The sequence below is a fragment of the Mirounga angustirostris genome, unplaced genomic scaffold (assembly GCF_029215605.1).
Source record: "Mirounga angustirostris isolate CCGP_5_RB_7025 unplaced genomic scaffold, mMirAng1.0.hap1 SCAF_15, whole genome shotgun sequence".
Classification (NCBI taxonomy): domain Eukaryota; kingdom Metazoa; phylum Chordata; class Mammalia; order Carnivora; family Phocidae; genus Mirounga; species Mirounga angustirostris.
Genome location: NW_026991723.1, coordinates 42,095,997 through 42,121,517, shown reverse-complemented (window position 1 = coordinate 42,121,517; position 25,521 = coordinate 42,095,997). Strand labels below are relative to the sequence as shown.

At 47.7% G+C, this 25,521-nt stretch overlaps 1 long non-coding RNA gene across 1 annotated transcript in view; it reads right to left on the bottom strand.

Annotated features, from left to right (window-relative positions):
* Nucleotides 1–22,599, bottom strand: part of LOC123849660 (uncharacterized) — a 30,465-nt gene extending 7,866 nt beyond the window's left edge. The window contains exons 1-4 of the long non-coding RNA XR_008506714.2: nucleotides 21,306–22,599; nucleotides 15,278–15,339; nucleotides 12,367–12,490; nucleotides 2,101–2,145 (exon numbers count right to left, since the gene is read on the bottom strand). This is a non-coding gene — a long non-coding RNA (uncharacterized LOC123849660). The remainder of the gene's footprint in view (nucleotides 1–2,100; nucleotides 2,146–12,366; nucleotides 12,491–15,277; nucleotides 15,340–21,305) is intronic.
* Nucleotides 22,600–25,521: the final 2,922 nt, after the last annotated feature.

The window sequence follows — 25,521 nt, the reverse complement described above, 5'->3', positions numbered from 1 at the left end:
GTGGTACTGAGGGCCAGCCTGAGAGTCTGTGGGCCATGCTGAGCGGGAGGTCCCAGTGTGGGGCTCTGGAGAAAGGCACTGGAGTGCTCATGGAGGACAGGTCGGGGTTCAGACATCTGCCATGGAGATCTCTGGACAGCACCAGCTCATTCCCTAATCCGATTTGGCCCTTTCCCTTCCCTTTCAGGTCCCTGCTGCAGCTCTGGAGGGGTGAGGCAGGTGGCAGAGGGACTCCGAGAGTGAAGAAAACCCCCCACCTCCCAGTTTCAGGCTACTGAGGCTCAGTAGGCCTGAGCTGGGGAAAGAAGAACTGGATGAGGCTTTGAACTGGATGAGAAATTGAAATTTTAATATTAGAGCGGTCTGCACTTTATCCATTTCTGAGGAGGAGACTTTTCTAGTGCCGACCAGTGACTGGCGATGCTCTGGGCTCAGCCCCAGATACCATCCGGGAGCAGGGGTGCAAAACGCATGGGCTGGGAAGAATAAGGCTATCCGTGGAATATATTCAGTTACTTTAATATCATCTTGTTTCATCCGCACGACCGCTCTGCGAGGTAAACTGCCTTCCATATTCCCACTTTCCAGAATCTTAGCAAAGTTGACGGACTTGCCCGAGGTGCCACATCCGGCGGGGGGGCAAAGGGCCTGACTATAACCGCTCTAACACTCTTTGAGGCGGATGCTGTCTCTCGCACCTTTGCATCCCCAGTGCTTAGCGCTGGCCCCACCATCCAGAACATGCTCTCTACCGACTCGTAAATGGATGCATTGTCCCCATCAGCAGCCCTGCTATGCCCTCACCAGGGCCGAGCCCCCTCTGCATCGGCAGACAGAATTCTTTAGAGCCAAGCACATTGGGCTCTGGCCCAAACCGGAGCGCAGCGCCCCGATGGACCAGGAGAGAGCCATTGTACTTCGCGGCGGCTGGTCTTTGGTTCCTCTGACCCTCCTCCCAGCCCTTCTACCACAAGACTGTGCTCTAGAGGCGACCTGGTGGCAGACACTGTGCCAGGCTGCTGGAAGGGAAGCCAGCCTTAGCCATCTCCCCTGAAGGTCTCACGGGAACAAAACTGGTATCAGGAAATGTCCCCGTGCGCCTGAGAGACTTGGATAGATTGGCCAGCATGCCTGTATCTTCCTCTTTCGCTCCGTCAGAGCATGGGGTGAGACGGATGGATGAAGGTTCCAGGCTGTTGCTTTGTGGGCTGGTGATGTGGTGTTTGTAGTTTCCACACACAGGCAGCTGATCGCACGGGTGGAAGGAAGGTGGCCTCAGGGTGAATAACCCCGACTAGAAAGGGGGCAGGATTCCCAGCACCACGGGCTTGGGTGTGTTCTGTGCTCGAATTTGGCCATGGGTGTGTCTGATGTTCTGGGATTCGTATCATTTCAAACAAAAGCTCAAAGCCACACACCGAGAAGATTGTCTCTGGAGATTTGGGAAAACTGCTCAATTTTCCAGAGCTGCCCATAGAGCAACTCCTCCCTAATTTCATTTGCTGTTTGCAAAACATTTTCACAGATAGCCTTTCATGAGCTCCTCATAACAGCCCCCAAAGTTGATGGGAAAATATCACTATCCTTCTTTTACAGAGTTCCTGGAACTTCAATATGATTAAAATACTTGCCTGGAGTCAAAACGGCCGGAGGTGAGGGCACCTGGCCTCCTTCTGGCCTTGCTCCCCGTCCCCCCTTCCCCCCCATCTCCCCTTCTGCGGGCCGGCCCTGGGCCACTCCTCAGGTCAACCGTAGCTCTGGTGCCCAGCCTGCGCCGGGACTCGGGGTCCCACGTGCTCGGGAGGGGAAGTCAGCTACCTGGGGAGGTGCTGTGTGGGGTACACTCCCACCATGGCACTATTTTATATTCCCTTCTGGTTGACCTTAGACCTTTCCAGGGAAAAGTAGTTCCATTTCTGGGGATTAATGTTCAGATAATATTCAAATCCGGTCACCAGGACAGATGTCTAAGGGGTTCACCACAGTGTCATTCAGAGAAGGGACACATGGCAAATAACCTGAATATCCAAGAAGGGGTCCACTTACACAAATTCAGATATATTGAATCAATGGAATATTATTCAGCTTTTAAAAACTCACCTAGTAGAAGGACTTGAGTGACATGGAATGATGTTCTTGATCCATCTTTAAATAAACAAAACAGGTTACATGAGAAGTGTTTCAAGATGGTCCCATTTTGCTTTGACAAATATTTCTATCTCTGTCAACAAGCTGGTAAGTACCCAGAAGGCCATACACCCAAAAGGTAATGGGAGCTATTTCTGGCCCGCAAGGTTATAGGTGATTTTTATTTCTTCTCTTTATCTAGGTTTTCTAAGTACTCTACATTCAACGTGACTTAATCTTTTTTTTTTTTTTTAAGATTTTTACTCATTTATTTGACAGAGAGAGAGAGAGAGAGCACACAAGCAGGGGGAACGGCAGGCAGAGGGAGAAGCAGGCTCCGCACTGAGGAGGGAGCCCGATGCGGGGCTCGATCCCAGGACCCTGAGATCACGACAGGAGCCGAAGGCAGATGCTTAACTGACTGAGCCACCCAGGCATCTGAGTTAATTTTATAATATGAAAAAATGTCACAAAGTAGCAAGACAGGATTAGCTCTACTGTTTTAGTCATGTAGTGATTCAGTCACCCAGCTATTTGTATTTAATGTATTAAGTGTTGGAGATTCAGAGATGAATTCAGAATAGAGTCCACAATCCCTGTGCTCTCGTCCCTTCCCAGGCTCACAGGGCACCCCTTAGAAGAAAGGTGACATCTACTGAGGATTTACACCATGCCAGGCATCTTCCTTCACACGCTGTATTCCCCTGAATCTTCACCGCCATCCTGCATGGGAGGCATGATGATTTCTGTTTTAAAAATGGGAGGCTGAGGTTTAGAGAGGTAAAATAACTTGATGAAGTTTCTATGGCCAATTAATGGGGGACCCGGGGGTTAGAGGACAGGTCGGCCTGAATGCCCTGCCCCCATTTCATGCCCTGATGCCCTTCACCATGACCTTGGCTGCTCCTATTTCACAAGGATGGATCTTGAATTCTTGAGCTTGAATGGCTTCTAGTGCCCGCCCTGGTTGAAGCTGAAGCATGGTCTCGGTAGCACTCAAGGAGGTAGCTGAATTGCCAGGAGCAACCCTGAAGACCTGGTTTTCTCAGCTCTCCATCACCTAGGGGAACCTAAGCCGATGAAAAGGCCCCTGACCCACGCTGTGCCTGCCATGCGCCATCAACTTTCCTCCACCTGCTTCCCACGAGAGACGTGTCTGGATCACGCACCGCTATGTGTTAGGACTAAGGATTCCAGGGAATCCTGCTGCACTGGAGTAGAGATCTTTTGCCGGAAAAGGAATTTGCAAGTTGCCATTTAAAATTGTGAAATCCAGAGGAAAGCATACAGGAAATAAAAAACCCCAAACAAAATAAAAATCCCCCCCCTGTGGGCTAAGCTCTGGGGATCAAATATTCTCTTTGTATTGTGCAGAGGGGGAGCCTGGGCAGCCAGGGCAGGAGTTTTCAGTTGGCCACGCAGAAAATGCTCCTGGGCACTCCCTTTAAAAACTAAATCAACATTATTTTAATTTGTGTTCCCTGCTTCCTCGTTCACATGGAGAGGAAGGTGTGAGGATGAGCAAGAGCATATTTCTCTTACAAGTTAACTTAACATGCAATATGCAGGGGATTACTCTGGGCTCACTCAATACCACTGCCCAGAGCTTTATAGAATTCTATTGATCTTAGCTTAAAGCTGTTTAATTTTTTCACTTTAATTTTCTTTCCTTATCTGCTCATTAAGTGGAGGTGAGGAAGGGGCGGGGGACTGATGGCAGGTGACACTGCTTGGACTTCAGGCTGGTTTGAGGGACCTGGAAGCTAGTCTAGTGGCATGTATTGGCAACATGTTAACCCAGTGGCTTCGGGTGGGGGGTGGTTGCAGAAAAAGGGAAATAGGCATCCCTGGATGGATATTCTTTTGCTGCTAATATAGGATTCTGGGCATAACATGGAGGGAAAACAGAGTGAATCTGACATAGATATGACCCCCAACGAGTTTACCTTCTAGTAGGAGAGAAGCACATAAATCCAAAGTGGGACACGGATGTGCCAGGATGATTGAATGGGATATTCATTTTTGCTCTTAGGGGAGGCACAAAAGAATGAAAACCTAATTTTTCCCAACCATCCCCCAAACCTTTGGCTACAGTGTAATCCCGACACAGGGTCATCAGGGACTTCAGAGGGACTTGCCTGATGGGGGGTGTCGGGGTTGGAGTTTGGACAGAAAGCCTGGGAGGTGGGGAGGGGATGACTAGGGCTGATGGTCTGCGGGCTGGGAACTGTCATCCTCCCTGGGCCAGGTGGCAGGGCTTCTGAAAGGGCAGCCCATGGGGATCCGGGTTGATTATTAAGCTCCCGTGCCCTAGGAGCCTGGTGGGAGTGGGTTGTGCCTGCACTTAGCTCTGCAGGGTGCACCTCTGGAGGCTGCCTGCAGTAGGAAGGACTGTGGTGATGGTGACAGCCACCAAAGTTGAAGGACCAGGCACGCCTCTCCTTTCCTTGAGTCCTTGAATTCTTAGAGAGCCCAACTCAGAGCGGGAGGGAAGGCCAGTACTACTCATAAATGACATCTACTGAGCTTTACTATGTATCAAGCACCGGCTAAGTTCTCTAAATGAATCCCCACCAAATCCCTCTGACATAAGCCTCATTATCACCCCCTTTTTGTAGATAATACTGAGGTGGAAAGAAGTTAAGTCTCTTGTCCAAGGTCTTTATGGATGGTTAAGTAGCAGGGCCAGGATTTCATCCTTCTTGTTCTGGCTCCTGGACTCCTTGCCCTCAACCCCTGTGTCTTACAGGACCTACTGGTCCAGAGGCACATCCCTTAGTGGTCGTTCACATAGCTTGCTGGGGGAAAAAATAGAATCAAACGTGATGTTTTTTGTGCCCTCATATTGTGGAACAAATTTATATCTAGTGCAAAAGTAGTAGAAGGTAGAGTGCTATGGGAGTTCAGGACCCAACCAGCTCACTTCTGATGGAGAAGACTTTTTCCAGATGGGGCTGTGAATGAAGTGAAAGTGCAAAAGAGAAATAAGGAGTTCCTGGGGACAGAAAATTTAGCATATTTTTGGAGCCAGTGAGCATTTCCATTGCCTGTGGCATGGAATGGAGAAATGGTAGGAGGTAAAATGGGAAAGGGAGGTTGTGTCCAGGTCAGAAGGGATTAAGGGAATTGAACTCTATGCTAAAGGTCGAGGGCAGCAAAGGGGTTTCACTTCCTGGGCTGCATTTGATTGGCAGAGGCTGTCTGGACCGTTCTGAATGAAGGATATACAGAATTAATGGAAAAGAAAGCTGGATCAAGCAGCAGTGTCCACCATGGAATGAGTCTCACCAATCTCTTTTCTTGTCCTGGCGTTCAACAAAGATTCTGAAAGACAACAGTGAGGTTGGGCCCTGGTGGGGAATACATGCCCCAAATTATTATCAAACATCTGGTCATTCCGAGGTACAGAGACTGATTCCTTTGTGTCATCAATTACTCGCTCCAACCCTCCCCACCAATTTTATTAAAAATGCCTGAAAATAAGGAAACCAAATCTATTTGGCTGTGTATGCTTCTCATCTGGAGCTGCTGAATCTGATCCAATGGGCAGAACCCTGCATGGGACTCCAGAGCACCAAGGTCTAAGCTGAACTCTGCCAATAACAGCTGGGGACCTTAAGGCTCATGTCTGGGCCTTTCCGAAGTCATCCAGCATCACAGAGCTTTTGTGAGAAGAAAAGGAAGTAACCTATTGGAAAATACTGTGACAATGAAAATGTGCCCTCCTGGTTAAATGCCATATTTTATCAAATAAAAAATGTCATTGATTGTAAACTTTTATTATTAAGAAAGAAAAATGCTGCCGACTACAGTACCCCATCCAGTTTCAATCACATTCTGTTATCAGGGGTGTTAAAATGCTGGAAAAACAGCATTTTGGAATCAATGAAATATGGAACATTATGACAGAGCTCCAGCTCTGAGTTACTAACCTCCATTTAAATAAGTTAAAAATGTGTTTGCTTGGATTACAGACTAGGTTCTTCATGCATGAATCGCCACGTTCAAATCAACTCATGCTACCTGACACAAAAATCTGGTCTCCCATTCTTCCTTTGTAATTGAAAGTTGGAGAGATATGGTTCTTTAAGGGGAGATTGTCCCAATTTACAATGACTATGAAAACACTAGTTTGACTGTTGATTCAGATATAACTGGTTCTAAATCATATAAGCTGCCAAACAGCCTTGATTAAACACTTGCTAGAAATATTTCAAGGTCAAGGAGCCTTGCAATTCTGAGTGTGACACAGTAAAGCTGTGTTAGATGTCAGTCTGGGGCTGGAAATAGTAGAATGTGAGGCCCAAGCTAAAGCTCACAAGCCTGGAATTCACCCTCTTTTCCATTTTATTATTTGTAGAATCCTTGAGAATAAGCTATGTGAACACAAACTATCATCTAACCAAACAGGACAATGTGTATGAGACATTCCCAAGGGAGCCAACACCTAACAATTCCACCACCAAACAGGGCCTGAAACTCTTTTCCAGGCTCCAGTTTGAGACATCCCAGAAACGAATTCTGATCCGCCTCCTTCGGATCATGTGCCACTTGTAGGCAAGTCATTTGTGGCCAAGGGGTGAGAGTACTATGATTTTAGACCCCGACTACAAATACATGATTTAAGGAAAGAGAAGGAACAACTTTCTAAATGGGGTGGCCCACTATGCCAGAAGAAGGGAAGGGTTCTGGCAGACAAGAAATAGATGCATTTCCGTTACCAAACTTATTCTCAGAACGACCTTTTCATCTCATGGCATGAAAAAGAAAGTCCTTAGAGGTTTGGCTGACAACAAAGTAATCTTATCACCATAACAGTCAGGCCAATTTAACCCATTAATCAATAACGGGGTATTGGAGCCTCCACAAGATCATAGCCGCCATTTTGGTGAAGGCTAGCATGCCATTCTCTAGAGGACACACCCTGGAGGCAATGTGTGTCCACCCTACAGAAATTCCTGACTTTCTAAACCCTGTTATTGGAGAACACAGTCTGTCTGTCCAACTGCATGTGTACCTTGCAGAAGAGTGTGTATGGATTGTAATTCGCAGAAGGACTAGACCCGATTCCCCTACCCTAACTGACAGAGAAGACCTTCAAAGCTTCTTTGGAAGCCCAGTTACTTGTGTGTCATTGGGCAAAATTCGGCCTCCTCTTCTCATTAGAGACAGATTATGAAACTTATTGCTATCATCAGAGATGCTGCAGAAGATGGAATTGATTTCTTTACAAGGACCCTTAAGGACAGATATTTGATCTATCTGAGCACAGAAATGGCTATGTTGCTTCCTTGAACAACTGGTTTGTTTTTGCTTTACAGACACTAAATCTCATGAACTTTCACATTTCCCCTCTTCATGGTGGCTGCTAGGTAGCTCAGAGCCAAATTCATGAACCACTAATAGTTGAACCTTAAATTCTTAACGGCAGACATTTAGTGTATGTGGTTACATCTTGATTCCATCCTATTTCCTTAAGCTTAGTCTCTCTTCATCTCAAATTTTAAGACATGCATATGGGTTATTTAATCTTGGAACACCTTTCATATCTTTGTAAGTCACCTTAACTTTTTTTTTTAAGATTAAGGTGAGGATATAAGTGATTATTCCACTCTGGTTTCAAAGGTTTTGAAGCCTTTCAGACAGAAACCATCGCAGTGGAGTGTGTCTTTATGTACAGCGCCACTCCTTCTGGAACCCAGCTGATGTCTCAGGGACATCTTTGATATATTGTCCCTTTGCAGGGGTCTCTAAACCCACTGGCCCACCTTTTAATTGCAAATTACATTGTGAATTTATTGATTTTTCTTCTTAATATTTTTGGCCATGAAAACCGAATTATTTTGTGTTCCTTTCCAAGACTTGGGAGGTAAATTCCCTCCCTCATGGTAATGAAGTCCGAAAGAGAATTCATTTCCATCCCCTACAATACTGCTTTATGTTCAAAAATATCTTCGCGCTTTTACAAATCTCTAATTGCTGAAAGATCTGTAGTTAACAACAAATCTCAAATATTTAGCTTCAGGGATTTAAAATTCCAACTACAATGATAACTAAGATAAAACAATTATTATCTGCAATAAATGATCCACAGCAATGTCTTTTAGAAGAATACTTGTGGGCGACTTTCACTTCCATGACTGGGGGTGGGGTTGAGAGCCTGAGGAACTCAGCCAGATGCAAGGGTGGAAAAGTGAACAGTCTAAATGAGGCGCTCATTTCTCAAGTTGGAAACACGGGAAACAGTCCTCTGGGACACCGGCTGCTCTTCCCAGTCATTTGCTGTAGGGCTCTTCATTTCTCTTCCGGGAGCATTTTTAAGCTCCTAGACAAGGCGCACATCCGCACGGGCCCTATTTTTCTCGTTTCTCCAAAGGCACAGGAAGTGAGGCAAACCTTTTCGGTGTGATCTGCATCATGTTCTTCTTTGTGCAAGTTCATATTTTGGTTGAAATGATAACCAATAAATATTTAACATTCTAAAAGCTGTGGCTTTCCAGCTCCAGCCATCCATCCGATGGGAGACAATGTTGCATGCATTAATTTACAGCCCACTTTCATTTCAAGTGGGTCGATAATATTTCATAAGGTAGGAAACCAGACGGCATGATTTTGGTGGAGAGAGGAAAAGGGCACAGCTTGGTTTATAGACCTAAAAACTAAATTCTGAGAGGGAGGATAGAAATTGTTTGGCACTCATCTTATTTTTTGTTTTGTTTTTTTTCTTAATCGACATTTTCTTTTTTGTGAACTGAAGAAATTAACATTTTAAGAAGTGAAAGCTCTCTTGTGCTGATTTCCTCCCACTCCCCTTTCACACATGCACACACTCAGAAAGTCAGAGGGAGGGTGCTACCCACAAAAGCTGGCCACAGCATGTCCCTGCATTTGACCCAGTTGAGCAAAGGTGGTGTTTTGAAAAATGACCAACACTTGACATTTACATGATACTAAGTGATCTATTTGAATGTCATTATTTAAGCGATTGCTTTTCCAGCTTGCAGACAGTCTAATTCTCATCAATTTCACCTTTAATTTAGAAGACAAATGATAACCAATGAAAAGAAGAAGAAGAAAAAAGCCCACCACAGAGACCTGTGTCCTTACGTCTCAGTGGTTTTTCATTCACAGTGTCTTCTGTAAATGAGATTTTGAATCAACCCCAAACTGACGTTGAGTGGAAATATATTCTTCCTTTTTAGCTGGGACTGAGGAAAAATGGACGATGAATAAAATATCCTAATTACAAAAACCCTACAATGGGATCTGTTAAAATACATAAACATAAGTTCAATCATAGGAAAGTAATTGTTGTACATCTATATGCTAATGGGGGAACAAACTACTTTTACTCCAGATAATTCAGTGGTTATTGATTTTTTTTATTATTTTTTTAATAGATTTTATTTATTTGTTTGACAGAGAGACATAGCCAGAGCAGGAACACAAGCAGGGGGAGTGGGAGAGGGAGAAGCAGGCTCCCCGCAGAGCAGGGAGCCCAATGTGGGGCTCGATCCCAGGACCCTGGGACCATGACCTGAGCCGAAGGCAGACGCTTAACGACTGAGCCACCCAGGCGCCCCGTGGTTATTGGTTTTTTATCTTATATGTTTAATAACATGCTCCTAAGTTCAAAAGAATCCAAATACCAATGTTCAGTGATTTTGGCCTTCAAAGACCTTTAGCAGTATAACTATCTAAGGCTCATGCATCACTGCCTGTGCCCCTGGTGAGGTCTGGGTGCTAAAAGCAGAAATCAAGGCTAGCAGCCCAGAGCAAACCGCCTGTGGGATTGACTCCTCTCTGCTTCCTTTCCTCTTGAAATGAAAGGCTCACATGAGGGCGTAATGGCAGCAGAAGCACCAAAGGAACAAAGGTAGGTCATGTACCCATGGTTAGGGTACACATGGACCCCAGGCTGGGCCTTGAGTCTGGACCACTTTGTTTCCGGCATATACGAGGCCCAGATACCCCTGAAACTCCATTTTCCTTTCAAAGAGCTGATAGGATTTGTTTGATGGCAAATGATTAAAAAACCAGTTGGACAATGAAAAAACTGTCTTGTTCATGTAACTGAAGAGTCCAGTGGTAGGACTGATGCTGGGTCAGACTTGGTCCAGTGGCCCAGATGATGTCATCCAGGACCTTGTCACTGGTTTGCCTTTGGTGACACTGGCTTCATCCTCAGGCTGCAGTTTCTCATCTCATGGTAACAAAAGTGTTCTAGCCATTTCCAACTGCACGCCTTCATGACCTCTTCTCAAGGAGAAGGGAGAAGGTCTTCTGTTAGATCCCGTGCCTCTTGGGTCGTCCTTTCTCTCATATCCTGGGGAGGTAGGATATGCTGCTTGGCCTAAGCCAGTCATAGCCCACCCTGCAATAGGGAGCATGGTCACTCCCACCCACATGGAATGGGAATGGGGAGAATGGCTTCCCAAAAGGAAAATCAAAGTACCATCGAATGGGGAGCAATGGAGGCCACGGATGTAAACAAAAGGTATACACTACGACGACTTTGTAGCTTCTTGTTTAACTATGCCTTTTACCAAACATCTTGATTTTATTTCTTTTTGCCACAAAGTCACCTGAGGAAGTCAATGGTGACGTCAGTTCTGGTTGCAGGCTGGATGAAGACTCTGATGATCCTTTGATCTCCATCTCCCAAGTTCTGGCTCCGTGTCTCCAAAAGAAGGGGCTGGCCTGATGGCAGACACCTGGCACACAGGCCGCCACTTTCCCCTCTCGGTCCTACAGCAGACATCATCCATCAATCACAGGACTTTTTCCTGTGCAGGCCAGATGTGGCCCCAGAGACCTACATAAAACAGTCCTCCGGACAGCCTCTACGAATGTATTGGTGTTGACAAGTGAGATAAAACGTATTTGCCATCCCTGGAAAGGATTGCACACCAATGACCCAAACTATCAATGCATTTCACTCATATACCAAGAGCACTCACAAACACACATGCACAGGTTCCTACACCTCAGTGTTTCTCTAAATGTGGTTTGCAGATCTTTTGCATCAGAATCCCCTTGTGTTCTCATAAAATGTGAATTCCAGAGACTCACTCTAAAGCTACAAGATCAGAATATTCTCAAGATAACAGATTTAAATACTCAATAAGCTAGCAGATGCAATAGAATAATATGCTTCATTCCTACTAGGCCTCTGAGATATTGGCTCATTCTTTGTGTATTCTTTCAGCAGTTTCTTAAGCTACTGTGGGTAGGAACTGGGTTAGTTTCTGTGAACTCAATGAGAATGGTACAAATAAAAGACTCCTAGACTTCCTCAGAGAAACCCAGTGATGCTCTGTGGAAGGAGTTAACAGCCACCAGAGAAGACCAGGAATTTGGGAGTTCAGAGATGGGCAAGATCACTTCTATGTGAGGGGGCTAAAAAGCTAGAAAGTGTCATGGAGGACTTGGTCCTGGAGCCTTTATTGGCTAGGAAGAGTTGGGGTATGGGATGAGGAGGGAAGAGCTGGGAGGAAAAATGGCAGTGGATGGAAGTGAGAATGTGCAGCAAGAGATCGTGAACAGTCATTTAATGCAAACTGGAGCTGAGAATGGGGGTCTGAGAAAAGAAGTTGGAAAGATAGGATTACGTTTTCATTAGGGAGGGTTTTGTGGGGCTGGCTTCAGTGTTTAGACTTTGTTTTGTAGCTGATGGAAGCTATTTTAAGCAAGGGTGTGATATCATACTAAGCCATGTCTAAGGACGTAACATTTGGAAACGAGGGAGGGGGGAGGAGTAGAGTGAGAAAGGCTGGAGCTTCCGGGTGGTGGAATGTTGTAACTGTGTGGGTGAGAGGCTGGGGGTCTTGGCAGAATCTTGGCAATAGAAATGGAGGGGAACAGGGGTGCCTGGGTGGCTCAGTCGTTAAGCGTCTGCCTTCGGCTCAGGTCATGGTCCCAGGGTCCTGGGATCGAGCCCCGCATCGGGCTCCCTGCTCAGTGGGAAGCCTGCTTCTCCCTCTCCCGCTCCCCCTGCGTGTGTTCCCTCTCTCACTGTGTCTCTCTCTGGCAAATAAATAAATAAAATTAAAAAAAAAAAAAAAAAGAAATGGAGGGGAACAGATGTGAGAGCCACTGAGGAAGCAGAACCATAGGCCTTGTTGGTTTGACAGTTTGGCCAGACTTTCAAAGGCATATTAGTTAGGATATGCTGGGTCATGCTGCAATAACAAATTAATCTTGAAATCTCTGTTTTTAACATAACAAAATTTTACTTACCTCATGTTTTACATCCAAGACTGATTGGCAGGGGGCTCGATTGTACTCAGTCACTCAGGGACCCAGGTTGAAAGAGGCTCTGTTATCTTTCAGCTGCACTACAGAGCATGTGGCCTCCTGAATGCTAAAGAAGAGGAAGAGACAGATGCAGACAGAGCAAAGACCTTTAACTGATCTGACATCAACATCACTTCCACTCAGAGTCTGTTGCCCTAAACTAATCACATCTAACTAAATATCTATAAAGGAGGCTGGGAAAGTAGGGGAAAACGTGGACTATTTGGTGAGCCTTCCATTTTTTAGTCATAATACGGCAATTTTTGCATTTCACCCAGAGGCAGAAATTAAGAAATCACATACCTGAGTTGCCCCTAGAACATGGAGGTAAATTGGTAGGAGGAAGAAACTGGAGAATAATTTTTGTAACATAACCAGTCACTTTTAGAGGTGGTATTACAATTCCAGGCACAAGGGGTGGTATGCTTTCAACTCAAGTGGTTCTACCTTAGAGGTTTAGGCTTTAAAAGTTAGTCAAAGGAGTCCCTGACTGTGACTATCTGTAGTAGTGAACACACCTCACGTAAGGCAAGCAGAAACCAGGTCATGTACATGCATACACATACATACACATACACCCTTGGGTTTTAATGAAGATAGATAGATGATAGAGAGAGAGAGAGAGAGAGAGAGAGAGAGAGATACATACATAGAGAGAGATTTTAAGGATTTTATTTTATTTTTTTTATTTTTTATTTTTTTAAAGATTTATTTATTTATTTGAGAGAGCGAGAATGAGAGAGAGTACATGAGAGGGGGGAGGGTCAGAGGGAGAAGCAGGCTCCTCGCTGAGCAGGGAGCCCGATGCGGGACTCGATCCCGGGACTCCAGGATCATGACCTGAGCCGAAGGCAGTTGCTTAACCAACTGAGCCACCCAGGTGCCCAAGGATTTTATTTTTAAGTAATCTCTACACCCAACATGGGGCTCAAATTCATGACCCTGAAATGAAGAGTTGCATGCTCTTCCAACTGAGCCAGCCAGGTGTCCCTAATGTGTAAAACAAAAACAAAATCCCCAAATCCAAATATATTTATCTTCCTCAACAACCTCAGAGGTTTTTAGAAATAAAAATATTTTTATGGAGTGAGAAGTCTTTTGAGAAGCCCCACTAACTATTTTGAAAGTCTTCCTTCTGAGTCTTGAACACCCTTCCCTCCAAAAGAACCTGGGCTGCCGTCAGACAAACACACTGATGCAGGCAGCAAGTAATCACTCTGTGCCCACCAAGTCCCAAGCATTCCTCTAGGCCCTGGGGATGCCACCTTTCTGGAACTTACGTTTAGTTGGGGAGAAATATATTGAGTCAGTACACAATTAGAACTTTAACCAGGACTTCATACTCCAAACTCTTTGCACTAACATGTCATGTTTATTCTTCAAAGGAAATCTTCCAGCTTTCTATCACTGCCACCTCCTGAAGAACTAGCTCCTTCCCAAGCCTCCTTGAAAAACTCTAACAAGCCCAAACTTATTGGGTGGCATGAGGGGGTCTGGTGCTAGGGGGAGATGAAGATGAATAAGGCTTTCTCTTTGCTTTCAGAGGGGCTTCTGGTCTATTTCTTGGGTGCCAATCTATCTTTTTCTGATGTGCCCCCCAATGTTCACAAAATTTCAGGCCAATGCTAGAGCGCCTGAGCTATCATGACTGCACCATGGCCAGGCAAGAGAAGAGCTCTTTTTGCCCACCTTTATGAAGGGCAGGAAGATATTCAGGAAGAGGATGGGGGTACTTTCCACCCCTGCACTCCAGACAGAACTGTTGTATTAACCAAAAAAAAAAAAAAATCTGGTTCCAGAGCGAATCGAAAGCCATCTTCTTTTTGCTCCTAGGGACAGTGGCTCTACCAGAAACTACTTGGAATCGTTGGGGCAGAAAATAGAAGGCTCTTTGGGAACACAGTGCCTCTGATCCCACTCCTTTTATGCCCCAGGAAAAGAAAAGAGGCCCATGTGAAAACCCCTCCTGGGGCTTCCCAACCAGTTAAACATGAGGGAGAGGAGAAAAGGGGAAAAATTCTAAATAAAAGCAAAGTCTTTGAAAAACTTCAAAGAAACATTTCTCCTGTTCAGAAGTCAAGAGCACATCTGGCTGGCGGTGAAAAGAGAAGTGGTGTCATCTGGGCAAAAATGTTCTTTTCAAATATGTCCTTTAAGAAAAGCAAGAAAGGAGAGTGCAAGAGATTGAGAGGAGAGGAATAATGCAAAGAGGGAAGGGAAGTTAAAGGGAAAGGAAAAGAAAAAAGGGAAAAAACCTCCTAAATCTTGTAATGTTTTAGGAGGGCTTATTAGAGTGAAAATTAAGTGTCATACAGAGCTCTGCTCCAGTATTGATGGCCTTTATTCAAAGAGCCATCACCCTGTAAACTCACTTTAACAACTCCCTTCAGATGAAATATAAAAATTAAAGACATTTACAACACAGCTTAGTAGCAGATGTAGTCGTCCTATTGGGGCTTAGATCAAATAGTGATGTAAACCCCAGCAGGATAACAGGTCTTATGAAAAAGTCCTTAACAACAGCCCCCAAAAATCTTGGAAATCTTACAAAACATGTTTCCCATTCTCTCCCAACCTCAAGGGTCCCCCTCCTTCCCCCAGCCCCTCCCGTGATCTGCTAGACTCCTTTTCCATCGTCATCCTTGTCTGGAGTTCTTATGAGTCACTCTACACTTAGCAACTGGACCAAAAAAGAAAAAAAAAAAAAAAATCTGGTTGGGCTTCTGGTTATCTTCTCCATCTAGTCATCTGCCTCCATCATTAACTGGGGGAGCACCAGGGTGAGGGATGTGCTGAGCAGTCTGAGAAAAAGACTGATATGTACATATAGCTCAAATGGAGATTGAGGTCTGACCTTCACCTTGGTCTGTTCTTCCCCATTTGCGTCTCCTTCTTCTTCGGCTCTCATTTTTCCACCTAGAGGAACCCAAAAAGAGATTTCCAATTTGATTTAGAGGCTGGGTCCTCACTAGTATGGGAAACATTTATATCTGTTATATTGTAACAACCGCAGGTGGGGGCCTTCTCCCCAGTCTACCCTTTCTAAAGAAGCCTTTCTTTCTTTTTTTTTTTTATTCTTATGTTAATCCCCATACATTACATCATTAGTTTTAGATGAAGTGTTCCATGATTCATTGTTTGTGCATAACACCCAGTGCTCCATGCAGAATGTGCCCTCCTCGATACCCACCACCAGGCTAACCCATCCTCCCACCCCCCTCCCCTCTAGAACCCTGTTTGTTTTTCAGAGTCCATCGTCTCTCATGGTTCGTCTACCCCTCTGATTTCCCCCACTTCATTCTTCCCCTCCCGCTACAAGAAGCCTTTCTTGAGGATTTATTCTGGGAGCCATCTTCATCCATCCACCCACACCACGCACCCATTCACGTGCTCATTCATTATTTCAAAAAGTACATTCATGTGTCTATGACATGCCAGGCACTGGGAAGGTGCTGGAGGCATGGACATGATCATCCTGTTGGTTATGGTTCTTTTTGTCCTTGAGCTGACATGTCCATGGACTGGCTTTGGAAAGAGAAAAAGCTTAGAGAATGAAAGTGGAGAGGTATAAGTAAGATCTATGTGAGAATTTCTGGTTGTTAGGTTCAGTTTTTCTGTGCCCCCAACTCTTAAAAATGAAGCCAATGACCTTTCTTGTCCCCACCACAGTGTATGGAAAGAGTCAAGTTGCCCTTTAGGCCCAGGGGCTTGTCCCCAGACTCCTCTTTCCTGGCAGATGATCACTTAGCCAGTGATTTGGGAGTGATGGTGTTAGATCTTTGGCCACAGCTTGGCCCTTGGACCAGACAGAGGCCAAGAGGCTGGAAAATAAAGAAGAATCTAAAGGGCCTTGATGAAAAAGAGAGCAAATCCTGACCCTGTAATGAGCTCTACTCTGAGGATAGGTCAAGGCCCCGCTTCATTGGAAGCAACCTGATAAGAAAACCAAAATAAAGTGTTATCACCTCAGCTGGCTGAACCAAGGCCAGTGAGAAAATTGTCCTAGGGAGCCCTGAAAGCAGTAAATGAGAAGCTAGCTTGGATGTCACATGGAGCTTAAGAAGGTTGGAGACATTCCAGGGCTAAGTGGGGGCCTTCTAAGGTCATGCAGTCTACAGTTTTCCAACACCCAAGCCAACATTTACAGCTTGAACTCATGCCCTCCCTGCCCTCCTCTCTTTTGCTTTACCCAAGAGATCTGCAATATGATTGGGTTGCAAATTTTGTCTGGTCCATCCCCATACCTCCCAGCAGGCTTGGCTGGATTTTGTTTCACACATGGTCTAATCTGAAAACAAACACTGGAAATCAGCTGGTAGGGTGGGAGGCCATGTTGATATGACCAATGATCAAGGAAAGTTCCCTCTCTGGATCCCTGCAAGGAATGACTTCAAAGGTACTTTCCTCACACTCACTAAGTATCCTCCTACTCACACACATACTCCACACCTACAGACGGCCACAGTCCCAGTGGATGACTTTGCTATGCTCTGGGCCATTTGGTCATAGAGGAGGCAGCATTTACCTCCACTAATGCAAGGTCAAGTCTGTGAAGAGAATGTGTGCTTATGTAAAGAACCAAAGAAGATAATAGTTGCAGCCTATGTCACAGGCATGGACTAATCTTCGATTAAATAATGATATTCAGATGACATTTCTTGGCAACTGGCAGACCAGCTGGAAAAATAAGTCAAAATTTCCACAGAGAATAGACCGTTTTGCCATCCAAAGCTGGCCAAGTACAAACAACAAAGGTTCTAAATACATGTGAATAAAAGGTCCCAGCTCTCTGGCTTGCAAAGGGGCTCCCTTTTCTCCTCACAGAACTGCACATACGAGCGTGCACATATGTGTAAAGTGCACATGTGAATTTAATATCTGCTGCATCCAATTGTCTGTCCTCTTCCTCCTGGGTATTCTGACCCTTGAAACTTCCTAGTCCAGCTTTTCATTTTTCAGATGAGGAGACAGAAATCCGAAGAGCTGAAGAGCTTGAAGGACTTGCCCGAGGCTACACAGCAAGCCAGGAGTCTTGACTCTCATTCCAGTGCTCTTTTGAGTACAGTCTGACCTCCACAGAGCTGATTGGTGGAATCTGTAAGCACCCATCATGGGATGCATGCATGTGTGCAAGAATCAGCGTCATTGGGCTGATGTCTTAAAGGTACATGTGTATGACATGACCTGATGGGAAAACTCCAGCTTGGACCTAGTCTAATGTCCGAATCCCAAAAGAGAATGGTGGAGGCCCTGATGCAGGGACTATTTACACAGAGGCTGGTGGAGTCAAGGGAAGCTGACAAGGGATGGGGCAGAAACCCATGTGCAACAGTAGAGAGCTCTTCTGGTCCTTAGACCAGAAGGAGGCCAGTAGAGGGAGAAGTTTCCCAAACCCAAAGAGAGGTTGGGTTGCTCTCTTGGTTGGGGGGCTCAGTCAACCAAGGTAGCCTGCCTGGCGGAAGCTGCGAATCAATACTGTGACCTCCCCCTTCCCCATTCTCTCAACTCCTACTTGTGCCTCCCATTGCATGAAGCCAACAGGAGCTAAAGGCAGGGGGGCCAGGATGTGGGCCATAAGTTGGGCCTCCCTGTGGAAGAGAGTGGTGATTGGGTCTAGAGGAGCAAATAGAATATCCTGCATGTCTGGGTTCAAATCTCAAGTAGCTTTGCTACTTACCATGCTGTGACTTGGGATAAGTGACACAATCTTCCCTTGGATTCCTCGTCTGTGAGATGGTTATAATGCCACCCACCTTGAGAGGTGAAGTGACTGGTAGGGCTGCTGTACGTGCAGCTCTGAGCTCAGTGCCCATCACTCCTGGTGCAGTTTTCTCTCCTCTCAGGAACACCAGAGGCTCCTGGACAATTTGGCAATAGAAACCCGAAGCCTTACACTTTTGCAGACCTTCTGATCCAGCAATTCTGCTTCTAGGAATTAGTTTCAAGGAACGAATCTGGCCCATGCACAAATTTATAATGCTTTTTGCCACCCCGCTACTTAAAATGTGAAAATTGGGAGCAGATTTACTGTCTATATCCATCAGGACTCCTAGATGCAAACAACAGAAACGGATTCTGGATGAGTTAAGCAGAAAAGGAATTTATCGAAGTAATACGGGATGACTCACAATTGCCAGAAGAGGCCAGGTTGCCTTGGTGGCTGAAAACAATTAGCCTTCTCCTCTTGCACACTCAAGCTCGTGGCTGATAATTTGTGAGCAGCAATGTATAAACCATGCCCCAGACACCCAGTGTTCATACCAAATTGTGTGGGCAAACCATCTTGTCCCTACCACCCGAAGTCATGTTTCGTGGGCAAATTCCAGATGCACCAGCAGAATGAGGGAGATGTGCTTAGTAGCAGCACTTGTGGAAAAGACTTGAAGAGGTTGGTCACCAGCAAGCTCCACACCAAGCCCAGACTGAGGTTCTTAAAGGAGCCAGTCAGCCCACTCCAGTTCACAAAGGCGGTCACAGATAGACTACAGGGATCGTGGGGGAAAGTGGACCCAGTGCTGGTACTTTGACCCCAACCTGCCTGTGCCTAGAATGTTGATGCCCAGGTTCCCTTTACTGGGCCTGTTTGCCCACCCAGATGCTCTGTGGGCTATTGACAGCTCACAGCTGCCCACCTTCTCCACTGAGTTGACTGAGGGAGTGCCTTGCCTGGGCAAGGTTTCTTCATCCTCTGACCCCAAGGATCTGGCAAAAGCCAGACTTTTCTCCTCTCTTTTCCTTCTTTAATTTTCCTTCCTCTCTCCCTTATCAGTTTTCCTTGAGGAGCACCACCCCCTTGATAAATCAGCCGTACTCAATCCTTATCGCAAGCTCTGCTCCTAGGAAAACGGGCCGAAGTCATTGTCTGACTTAGATTTATGCCTGGCCTTGAATTCCGTCAAGGGATTTGTGCTTGGGGCCTGGTTTCTGCCCCCATTTGGCTCCCAGGCCCTGCTGTCACCAAGCCCAGCGTGATAGTGAAGGAGAAAAGGCTTACAGTGTTGTGGGAAGGATAGATATTCATGCAGGGGTGCGATTTTGTTTTGGTCCTCTCACAGAGGAGCCAGATCTCAAATGATCAGACTGGGGTGCCTCTCCCTCTCGTGACCCCCCAGCACCCCGTGTCTACCTCTATTGTCACATACACCAATCACACTGTTGTGTGTGTGTGTTTTTTTTTATATAATACTCTGCTTTCTTGTCTTTCTCCCCGATGAGCCTGAGCTCTAGAGCGAGGAAAGTCTCAAACTCAGAAATGGAAGTGATTGGCATTATTATTGACAGGCACACAGGTAATCTTCATCAAGTGAAAGCAAGAATCTTCAGAGGACAGGTCTCCCCCAACTCAGGGGGTCAGTACTGATCTTTGGGGAGAGGGGATTTACCCCCAAAGCCAGGCTTGGTTATCAGAGTGGCCCATAGATGAGCTTGGGCTGAGAAATGAATGAGCGCAGATTCTCATTACCTACAAGTCATTAAGTTATGATTTGAAAAAAGGGAGAGAGGAAGGCATGAACATCTGTAAAGGGATACAACATCTGTATTCGGCCATGCACAGCTACCACGCTGGCCCACGGGGCCACCTTTAATGAACAGCATATGTTATGGTTTCTGCAGACCATATTGTATACCTGCTTTGTGCAAAGCATTACACAACACAAAGGCGATTTCCGTTGCGGTCCCTGCCCCCAAGGACCTCACAGTTTCAAAGTAAACAGGCGGTTATAGAATGGATAATATTTATTGAGTGTTCACTATGTAACAGGCGTGGTTCGAGACACTTCACATGTATTAATTCATTTAATTCTCACTGCAACTGTCCGAGATAGGTAATCCTACAAGGGTAAAAACTGAGGCTCAGAGAGGTTTATTAACTTGCCCAAGAAGACAGCTCCAGAGTGGGAGAGCCAGGATTTGAACCCACACGCTTTTAGCTCCAGAGCCCCTCAGCACTCAAACCCAGAGAATGCTCTGGGCCATTTAGTCAAGAGCAGGCAGTATTTACCTCCAGAATGAGGAGTGCTGCAAAGAGAAGTGACTGAATTACCACAACAAGCCCACTCTTCTTACAGAAAACCTTTACTAATGTCCTACTGGCTCACCCAAATCACCGCGTCCAAAATGAAAAGCGTGCATCCTTTCCCTTGATCGTCTGCCCCTTATCCTCCTCCTTCTGGCCAACCATGTCTCTATCAATGATCTCAATCCAGGATCTCAGAGCTGTCCTCCATCCTTCCTTCTCCCATGTCACCTGTCACGTCTACCTGCTTGCTAGGTCTGCTGGATTTCACATCAGGCAGAACTCCATAACTCAGCCCCTTGTCCCCACGCTCCCAGCCCCCAATTGCTGGGATCACTGCAGTGTCCCCGGTAGCTTCCCGACCCCGCTCCTTCCCCCGTCGATGCCCGTCTTTTATTTATTTATTTATTTATTTATTTATTTATTTATTTATTTATTTATTTATTTGACAGAGAGAGACACAGCGAGAGTGGGAACACAAGCAGGGGGAGTGGGAGAGGGAGAAGCAGGCCTCCCGCAGAGCAGGGAGCCCAATGCGGGGCTCGATCCCAGGACCCTGGGATCATGACCTGAGCCGAAGGCAGACGCTTAACGACTGAGCCACCCAGGCGCCCCCCGTCGATGCCCGTCTTACTAATGCCTCCTCACACGGCCCACCCCGGCCACTCTGCAAGCCTCCGGGAAGTGACTCGGACTCTGGTCCAATCCATCCCGGAGGCCAGGGCTCTGCCTTTTTAAGAGTAATTCTGGCCGGGACTAGGAAGTGACTCACCCCAGCTTCCCCCCAGGGCAGGGCAAGAGAGGCCCAGCTGTATGCACCAGAAATCACACTGCTTCGCAAACGGTTCATTCCCATGTGACTCACCTGGGAATCCTGGTGAAGCGCAGAGTCTGATTCAGTAGGTCTGGGGTAGGGCCTGAGAGTCAGCATTTCTGAGGAGTTCCCAGGGGAGGCGGCTGCTGCTGGCCCCCAGACCTTAGTTTGAACAGCAGGTACTAAAGGGCAGTGTTAGGGGTGACAGTAGGGCTGTCTCCAGCCACAATCTTAGGCCAGGACAAGCAGAGCTAGAGACAAAATCAGCCCCGGAAAGCTTTATCGAGCATGTGCACTAGGCCAGATGCCAGGCCACGTGCTACTGAAAGCCCAGGGGAGCTGGCATGGCGGGGCTCCTGACGTACGTTCTCTCTAGTTCTTGCGATATTGCTCACAATAGGTACAATGATCAGAGATGCTCAGAGGGAGGCTCAGAGGCAGAAAGGGCAGACCTGAGACCCCATCATCATTGCCTGAGTTCTCGGGTACCTGGAGCTGCAGGCCTGTCAACGAACACTAGGCCCAGGCTGGGCCACCTGAGACCCCCCAACCTCCCCCCAAGCGCCCACCTGGAGCAGGCGAAGCGACAGAGCACAGGACCCTCGGTGGGAGGAGGCCCTGAACAGAGACAGCAGAGTGAGACTGGTGGAGAACTCTGGACTGGCTGTTTACCCTGGTTTGACAGTAAAAATGAGCAGCGTGACCCTGAGCAGCATTTTCCCTCGCTGGGCTCCTTTATTCACTGGGAAGGCCAGGGGCAGGACCGGGTACCTAATCTTTGGGGCATAGCAGACAATGAAAATGCGGGCCTCTGGTTAAAAAAATGCCTACGAATTTCAAGATGGCAACAGCAGATCGTTAACCCCTGAGCGGGACCCTTCCCAGTGTGGGGCTCTGTGTGTCCTCACAGGTCGCACACCCGTGAAGCCAGCCCTCGGGTAGGGTGGGACAAAATGATGTCTAATGCCCCTTCACGCTCTATTGTCCAGGAAAGTTGCTTTTCTGCTGTCATCCTCATTTTGCATATTTATAATTTATCTGTCACCCGGAAAATACGTGCGGCAACCTCTCTCCACCTGGCTCTGCCTCTGTCTGGTGTCATAGGATCATCTCCCTCCTCGTCCCATCTGCTCTACCACCCGAAGACCTTGCAAGGTTTGCTGTGTCACAAATGCGAGAAATTGCCCCAGGCCCGTGGCCATCTTGGAGGAGCCGAGGGAGAGCACGGGTGGGAGGAAGGAGAATATGCCCTTCTTCTGTCCTGGATCCCATCCTGTGCAGACAGCTCCTTCATTTCCCAGGTCTTTCCCGCCTCCCCGAGAATCGGAACATTGAGGCATTGAGAAGAGTGAGTCAGCAGCACAAGTCCTGTCCTTGCCTCCTACCCCCCCAATCCCCCACCCAGGGGCTGAATACCTCAGTTCCCAAACTCTCTGAGTCAGGGAGGTCGCCCTGAGGACATCTGCCTGTTTATCTGAGCCAGCCGGAGCAAGCAACAGCTGCTCAAATGAGCCCAGGAGGGAGGACACTTCCCGGGGCCAGGAGGCCAGAGCAGGTGGACTCCTTGCCCTCGCCCCGGACGCCTGCAACACTGTCCAGGTGGCGGAGTACAGGGAGGGCACTGGCTGCTCGGTACCCTTCCAGCATTTCAGAGCCTCGGCCCAGCGCCCAGCAGAGCCCCTACCAGCATCTTTTGGGATGCTGAGCGTCGGGGTTGTCAAAGTGTAGGAGGCAGTCCACGGCACAAACTGGTCCCTGAGAAACAGACAGAGGCACTGGCCTGAGTGTCAGGGCCCCGGAGTCTCTCTCAGGTTTTGCCACTGACCTTGGGGGAAAAAAGAATCACCTTTTCTCTCTTGATACTCTCTGGGCCTCAGTTTCCTTATCCAAAACGCGAAAGATCTTCTTTGCCCCCTTCCCCAAGGCAGAATGAATCGGTCCTTCTCTGGGATCCCCAAGCATCCAGTACTGTAACTTGATCAGGCACTTTCCACGTCGTGAGATGGTTGGTCGGTTCCGTATCTGACTCTCCCTCTAGGTGATCAGCTCCTTAAGGGCAGGCAACATATTTCAGTCCTTCCCTGGTGCCCGCCTTAGCCCTCACCCTCCACTCTTCTGTGTCTTAGATGCTCAGACTGCACCGGAGACGCTGGTGTGCAGGGAACGACCATCTTTCACATGCAGGAAGGTGAAAACATCACACGTGCCCTCTGCCTGCAATGGGAGAGATGTAAACAAAGGGAAGCCTGAGATCTCTGCCCACCACGCCAGCCCGAAGAACTGTCTTTGGAAACCTCCCCGACTCGCATGCCCTCTCTCTCTCTGTCCCGTGCCTGCCTGGCCACCACTGAATTTTGTCTTCTGTCACCCGACTGCAATGGCCCAGTGTCCTGTCGACATCCGACGGTCATGTGAAGCCCAGAAGGCCCAGCAGTGCTGCCTGAGGAGAGTTCGGGCTCTTGCCAGGAATGGTGAGGCAATTCCTGGTAATGGGCATGGGGCACAGGTATGAACTTCAGACCAGACCCTGGGGAGGTGTCTAAGGAATAAACGGAGGTGAGAAAATTCTGGAAGCAGCATCTGCTTCCCCTGGGAGCCCAAGAGGGCTGGGAAAAGGCCTGTGAGCCCTTGGGGAGGCGCAGGGCTCCACCGACAGGCGGACTCCTGAGGCTCCTCTCCTGTTCTTTCTGCCCCTCTCCGCTAGTGGGTAAGGAACACTTTGGGGACTTGCAGTCACCGGAACCAAGGCAAGGTTGGTATTACAGACCAAACGGAGCCCTCCTTTCCCTCAAATTCATACTTCGAAGCCTTAATCCTCAATGTGATGATATTTAGAAATGGGCCTGTAAGGAAGTAATTAAGGATTAATGACGTCACAAGGGTAGGGCCTAATGCAATGGGCTGGTGCCCTTATAAGAAAAGATGCCAGAGACCACTCTCTCCACCCGCCACGGAGAAGAGACCATGTGAGGACATACTGAGAGGGTGGCTGTCAGCCGGCCAGGAAGAGGGCTCTCACCAGCAACCAGCTCTGCCGGCACCCTGATCTTGGACTTCTAGCCCCCAGGACTGGGCGAAAATGAACTTCTGCGGTGTGAGGCACCCAGCCCGTGGTATCTTGTTATGGCAGCCTAAGCTGACCAATACCATTGGCCTGTTGGCGGGCACCACCTCTCATGCACCAGGGTGGGGCCAGATGTCACAATACAGGGGCTAAGCCAGAGGTTTTATGGGAAAGGGGAAATTTTAAGGCCAGCAAAGGTGTGGGTCCCCGTTCTCCCACTGTGCCCGTGGGGTGGTGTCCTGGGCTGGGGAGGTGCTCACTGCCATGTAGCAAGTCGGCCCTTCCTGAGGATCCTTCCTTCTTATGGAACAAGCAAGAGAGGAACCTTATCACTGGGGGCAGCAATCAGACCACTTTAGCACAAGGCAGACTGGCCTCGGGGGCCAGCATTTACCAGAGCTGTCTGGGGCCGTCAGCTCCTAGGACCTGGAGCCCTTGAGACCTTGTGACTGAGGACACCTGAGCTCAGCCACAGGCCCTCCCCACTGGCAGATTCGGGGCCCTTGGTGCCTGCAAGATCATTGCTTCAGCAATCTGGAGTGAGCACCAGGATCATTCCAGACAACCCAGGTGCTTTTGTTTAGGCATAGACCAGAGCAATCAGAACAGCATTCCCCTGGGGTTGACAAGCTGTGGGAAAGGGAGTGAACCCAGGAGAAGGTCAAATGCAGGGACAGTGCTGGTCACTTGATCAGCTGCCCTTCCCTATCGGAGACTCTCCTGCCTAGAACGGATTTAGTCCTGATTAAGGAGTGGGCATTCCTTCCATATGAGGGGACAGGGCAGGATCCTAGGGGACCCACGGGATCATGGGCCACTGGGTGTCGCCAGGCCAATGAGACCACATGACCCTAAATGCTCTTGACCTGCAGTGGCCTCCTCTGTTGGGGGGGAAGAGAGTGCTGAGGGGGCACGAAGTTTCAGGGTTCACGTGCTCGAGGGAGAGGGCCAGAGGCAAGACTCACCAGCCACCTGTGCCCCAGCCTTCCAGGGGGGCTGAGCTGCGCCCAGGCTACTTTCCTCCCCACCCCTGGATGCCTTTCTAAAAATGGACATGTCTGGCGAGTGAGGGCCTACGATACAAACCATACTTGGCTTTGCTTCTTCCCCCAGACCTTGATAGCTGAACCAAGCACCCCCCATAGTGTGCGTGTGCCCAGGATGGTATGGATGCGTGTGTGTGTGTGTGTGTGTGTGTGTGTC